Here is a 6,812-nt window from a genome sequence, read left to right on the forward strand (position 1 = left end):
GAACTCACTTTGTAGACCAGGCTGGCCTCGAACTCAGAAATCCGCCTGCCTCTGCCTCCCAAGTGCTGGGATTAAAGGCGTGCGCCACCACCGCCCGGCATTTTGTCAGTTTTTAACATTGGGGTTAATCTAAGTTCATAAAAGGAGATGGGGGACATTTGTTTATCTCCATTTTTTTTTTTTATAAACACCAGCGTTAAATGTTGTTCTCAAATTTCTGATTGAAATAAATCATGAACCTATCAAAGCAGACATTTCTCTATTTATTCCCTTTTGCTAGAAGTTTCAACCTCCTCAATCGACATAAGCAGAATTTACATTCTCTCTCGGGCCAGTATTGGCTGGCTGCATTCTTCTATAAATGTGTCCATCTCATCTAAGCCCTTCAGGTTTACTGACATGGAGAACTCACAGTGCTCCCTTGTGTTTAAACCTGCAGGGCTCACTTCAGATATTGGTAATTCCCCTCCCCCTCCCCCTCCCCCTCCCCCTTTCCTCTCCACCTTTCCTCTCCCTTCCCTTCTTCCTCTCCCTCTCCCTCACTCCCTCTTCCTCTTCGTCTCCCTCTCCCCCTTCCTCCCTCTCTGTCTCTGTTTTTCTGTCTGTCTCTGTCTGTCTCTCCCTCCCTCTCTCTCTTTATCTGTCTCTCCCTTTCCCTCTCTTTTCTCAGGTTTTGCCAATTTTTCTTTTGTGTTCTATCTCATTGACTTCTCCCATCTTTATCATTTCCTTCTTTGCCCTTTATTTTTCTAATGTCCTTTGAGTACTTCTTGAGCCTCGGGTTATTTAAAGCAACTTAATCTCCAAATATTCAAGGTTTCTAAAAGAAAGCTTATTGCTGATGACTTCTGACTTCATTCCTTTAGGGTCAGAAAACAGACCTTGTCTCCAACTGTTTTAATTGTGGCTGTATCTACTGTCTACCTTATCTTCTCATTTCGAGAATGTGCATTTGAAAACAATACTTACATTGTGATTGTTAGATACAGCAACAGTTATGCAAGAGGACCAGCAGGTGACACTGGATAGCCCCCTCCCCAACCCCCAACACTCAGAGCTTAAAGAGATCAAGTCTACTTAAAGCAGACTACTGTTTTAACTGGATCTAACACCAAACTCCTTATTCTTTACAACAGACAGCAGAAATGGAAGTTTCTGCCCAGTTCCATCAAGTTCCATCAGTCTTTAATGACCTCTCTTGCATCCCATCCTGGACTTGGGAGGCTTGGGCAAGTCTGCTGCCTCATCTTGTGCTGGATCTTTGCTGAGATGACCTCTCCTTTGTAGCCACGGAAGCCTTTGAATCTTCTCTCTAGGTAGATCGTTGTCAGATTAATCTAGATCTCAGCTGCCCCTCAGATCCAGGACTGGTTAAAAGCTGAAAAATTAAGATGCCTACCAGGTAGGTGCTGGCTTACCAAGAAAGACCCTTCCATCTTCAGAAGCATGTATCCATTAGCATCTTGAGCCTGGTAAAGAGGTAGACACCTGGCTAACACCTCCGTGCCAACTAAGGGATGCCGAAACCAGAGGGATACATCAAAATACAGGACCAATTAACTCAAGCTTCACAGGTGACTCCTCACAGAGAGAAGAAATGCAAGCTGCTTCCTGTTTGAGTGAGTAAGCACAGCCCTGCAGTAGACACTCAAGAACAGCAACGGGAATTGGAGACGTAGCTCAGTTAGGAGAGTGCTTGTCTAGTGTTCTGGAGGTCCTGGGCTTGATCCTCAGCACCACACAAACCAGGTGTATGTAGTAGAACGTGCTTATAATCCTAATAACCTGGAAGAGGAGGCAAGAGGTCGGCAGTCGAAGTGTAAGGTCGGCCTCAGTTACAGAGGGAGTTCACGACGAGCTTGGGCTGCATAGACACTATCTCAGTGTGGGCGGGGGCGGGGCTGGGGAATCCTGAATCAGACATGCATCTTGGTCAATACAGATGTACCTGCTTGCTTTGTAAAGATTTGTTTGCCTGGTGCTTGGCAGGACAGCTCTGCCAGGCTAGGCGGCTCATGTAGATGGGCATTAGCTTTTTTGCTTTGAATTAGGGACATCTATTTGCCACTCAAAAGCCACTTTAAAATACTCACCCCTAAATATATTTACCTTCTGGACTGATGCTCTCCTTTCTGTGGGACAGTTTACAAAAAAAAAAAAAAAAGTATTGCTGAATCAAACAGCTATATGCCTTTAAAACTAATAGCCTTCCTTCACAGAAGGCTATAGAAGCTCACGTTTTCATACCAAATCCTTAGCCTCACCAACCTTTTTCATTTCGGTCCATCTGGTGGATCCAAAGTGCTAGAGGGAAGGAGAGAGTTGAGAGTGCAAGGAGGAAGTCAACCAAAACTAGAGGTACCGGTAGAGTGCAGTGGCACACATCCTGAAAGCCAACACTCTGGAGGCAGAGGCAGGTGGATCTCGATAAGATTCTGACCTAGATAGTGAGTTCTAGGCTAGCTAAGGCTGCATAGTGAGACCCTCCCTATCTCAAAAAACAAACAAAGCAACAACAATATAATATGTATGGAAAAACCTTTCTGGAAATCTACTACATTATACACTAATTTAAATTTTTTTTTTTTTTAAAAAGAGTCTGAGCCCAGAGACCCTACGTGGGTGGACTATTCTTCCACTGGGGGATACGGGTTAGTAAGTGGAAAGCCCAGCCCCCAGCACAGGTTACCTCCCTGCAAACTGGTTAAGGAGGCCTCAGGTGTGCCCCAAACAACACAGGCTATTGTGATTGTTCTTGTTTGCCCTTCATAACTATATGGTGAGACCTTATTGGTGAAGACATCACATATTTTGTAGGACTTAAATCAAAGTGGAGTTGGCCAGGAAAGCATCCCCCTGCCCGCTGCTTTCATAGTGTTGAAAGGAGCTATTCAGGCCACTGCAGGAGAAAAGCTGTCATTCCTTAGTGGTCAGCCCTGAATGCTACAGCACCGACCTACCAGGGAGGATATGCCCACTGGTGCATAAGTGGCACTGAGGTTGTGGAAGACACCACCCACTTCTGGATTAGATTTGAGGCCTGCTTCACAGGACAGTATTCATGTCTGGTACTGTAAACCTAGTCAAAAGTCCATGGCACAGGAGCGCGAAAGCCCTAGGAGAGAACCTTTCATTGCTGTCTTACTAAATGAGCATGCTTTCAAACTGTCTTCTAAATTCTTATGTTTATACTCACGGATTAGTGCTGCTCTCAATCTTGATTGGATCCCTTTACAGTGGTCATCAGTTATAGCAGAGACTCATAACTGGTCAAAGCGCTGAGGGAAAAAAAAAAGACCATTGAGGCTCAGCCATGACTTTTATATCAACACGTTCATCAAGACTTTGGAGCACTGCAGAAGAGGAGGCAGAACAGATGTAAGGCCTGGAGGATGGGAAGGAGTGCTGTGAAGTACTGTCTTCTGGGCATGCTCTAACCATTGCACTAATAAACCCACTGCACTATGGTTACCTACACAAGACCAAGTCAACAAGCTCAGGAACAATCCAACAGGCCACACTAATCTGACTCAGGGTTACAGAAAGACAGAGGGAGCATGCGCAGAGTAGTGGAGGACTGAGAAGGGGGAGTCGAGGGGGAGTATGATCAAGACACATTGTTTATATGAATGACATCATCAAAGAACCTATGAAAATATTTTATCAAAAAGGTTAGATGCGTTATTGTGTGCACGTGTTTTTCTGTGACTGTCTGCAAGGTTAAGAATATTGCCTCTGATTTTTATTTTTTTCTGACAGTGTTGATGTTCTTGGCCACACTTTACCCTGACTGATTGGCTTTTTAAATTATTATTAATTTTCAGGCAATGACATACACTTGCCACTTGCATTGTGCGTTCCGTCATTTGCCTTTTGACTTTGCTGGTAGTTTCTCTCAGTACCTGAAGCCTGTGTTTGGCGACAATATGTGATTATTGTTTTCAGATGGTGGCTCTTGAGGCTTGTGAGGGGAAACTTCAGGGGCTTCTTTACAAATTTATAAATAATTCCTCAATTTGTATCTAATGTTTTTATTTTCACATTTAGACTTATGATCCATCTGGAGTTTATTTTTACGTGGGAAGTGGCGTTAAGTGTCACCGTGCTTTCTTCCAGATGGAGAGCTGGTGCAACCTGCATCTTTTCTCCTCCAAATGAAACACCATTTTTAATTATGTTAAGTTCCTATTTGAAAAATTTTTGTGGACTCTTTATTAACCCTTACTTGAATTGTTTCTTCATGCGCTGTACCTGCGGGTTTTTTTAATAGATTGGTGGAGAGTTTGTTAGCTGGCGTTTCATTCCACTAATAGTAATATAGATACAAACAGCATAAATTTAAATGAGAAATAAACTCCTTTCTTTTCTGTAAGAAGAGCATGATGTAGTAGTCCCAGGATTGGAGTCAAAGCATTGTAGTCACTGGAAACCTAGGCTCAGCCCTCCTGCCCAGTGGCTTTTGCCCCCTTCATGTTCCTCATGCTGCTCAGAGCGTCTGCTGAGGTTCCAGTCACACATCTCTCATTCCACAAAGGAGTCAAATGGGCTCAGAGAGGTACAGCTGGCACATGCTGACACATGATCTCTTTTAAAACTTGTCTGAAAGTTTCTCTTACCATCTGAAAAGGAAGTGACAAATGAAGTCCTGCAGTGTTAGATTTTAATGTTGAAATCGATATTGACAGCCTCTGCTATACGTACTTGGGAAGCCCTCCTTCCCCGTTCTTGTTGGTTGTCGGTTGACTAGTCTCTGAAGTGGACTCATCTGTTTATCTTTTTTGCATCCCTAAACCCTCCAGGCTTTCAACACACTACAGAACATTCTACCAGTGAGCTAGCTACTCCTCCAGCTGCACCCTCCCCAGCCTTTGCCTTTTTTTTTTTAATAGAGTTTTTAAAAGCATTTTTAGATTTCTGGAAATTTTTAGCAGATAGTACAGAGAGATTCTATAGACTCGCTGTTCCTTCCTCTTCTCTGCCCCATGCTCTGCACACATCTCCTTGTGAGCATCTTGTGCTGTGTGTACATCTCTGCAGTTAATGCTGATACAGTGCCATTAAGTGAAGTCCATGTTTTCATTAAGGTTCACATTGCATTGGATACACCAATGTATGTGCATGTGCGTGTGCACGAGCACACACATGTGTACACGCACACAGGGTGGAGGGCAGTCCTTTCACTGATGTTGCTCTGGCTTTTATTCAGTCTGCTGGTCATTTGTAGACCCAGATCCATTCCCACATGGCCATCCTGTGTTTGTTAACTTCGTGAGAAATCTGAGCATCTCTCCTGGACAGCTATAGACATGGCTGTCACTCAGGGGTCCATAGAAAGTTAAGGGAGAGCTGTGGCCTTAAGTAACCTTCCCAGTAGTGTTTTCTCCCTTTCTGACTGTCCTGATACAAGCTGATGTTTCGGGATTCATTTATCTCTGCTTTCCTCATCCTGGGGTTACAAGTGTATGCCACATACTTGGGTCTGGTTGGTTGAACTCAGGCCCTGTTGCTGTAAAGCAAGAATTTTAAGGACTAAGCACTCTCCTGGGTGCTGGACAGTAAATCTCATGGGCACACAAAGCTCTCCTCACCTGCCATTTTTTCCCGTTCAGTGGCCACTAAGTGCATGCTTGACTTACCTGGTAACACACTCCTCCCTGTAGATGTTCTGTAAGTCCTTCCCACTCAGTCCTTCTGTGATTTCCTTTGACTTAAAGGGACTTTCCTGCCCAAGTCTTGCTATGTCTCTCCAGAACTCCCCAAACCATCAGCCAGCCCACATTCAGCACGATTGATTACTTAATGTCAATGGTGGAGCCTTATCATTATCCTTCTCAAACTGCCAAGTGCCCAAGAAGCTGAGCAGGGAAGGGCCCTTGCTTCACTACTTCTAGAACTCACCTGGGTCCCATCTGCCTGCTGCTGCCATAGCCCTTCTCCTTGTGGCCTCTCATAGCCCCTGAGCGACAGCTGGGTTAAGCCACAGCTTTGCCCAGTGCTGTCTCCTTCCTGGCTCTTACAGCAGATCACTCACTCCTCCATCCCTGCTCTCTCACCCACTTCTTCTCTGACTCACTCTGCATCTTCTTCCTTCCCCACACTCTGCTTTCTCTTTTCCAGTCTGTGGTCGATCTTATTGCCTGACTTTTTAAATATAAAATTAATACATCCTGGGGCTGGAGAGATGGCTCAAACGTTGAGAGCACTGACTGATCTTGCAGAGGTCCTGAGTTCAATTCCCAGGATGAATGGCTCACAACCATCTTTAATGAGGTCTGGTGCTTCTTCTGGCCTGAAGGCATATATGCAGGCAGAACACTGTGAACATGATAGATAGATAGATAGATAGATAGATAGATAGATAGATAGATAGATAGATAGATCTTTAATGTGTCCTTATCGCAAGAGTCAGTAGGGCTAGCCTTGTCTAAGGGGTTAAGCATCTGGGGAGTTAAACTCCCCGGATGCTGACTCTGTTGGCTGGAACTGGTAAAGACACAGGAAAGGGACTTGAAAACCCTATTCTTTTTCTGGGGAACCCCAGTTTCCCAGAAAAACATTTCCTTGAGAGGCACCAAGGAACTTCATGAAGCCAATGCTGGTGCCAGCCAATGCTGGAGCCACTGAGCAGTACAGTCTCCTTCTTGTGTTAGACTTGTGTTACAGTATTTGAGTAGATTAAAACTTCAGTAGTAGGCCGGGCGTGGTGGCACACGCCTTTAATCCCAGCACTTGGGAGTCAGAGGCAGGCGGATTTCTGAGTTCGAGGCCAGCCTGGTCTACAGAGTGAGTTCCAGGACAGCCAGGGCTATACA

This window comes from Mus caroli, chromosome 19 (genome assembly GCF_900094665.2).
Source record: "Mus caroli chromosome 19, CAROLI_EIJ_v1.1, whole genome shotgun sequence".
Lineage (NCBI taxonomy): Eukaryota > Metazoa > Chordata > Mammalia > Rodentia > Muridae > Mus > Mus caroli.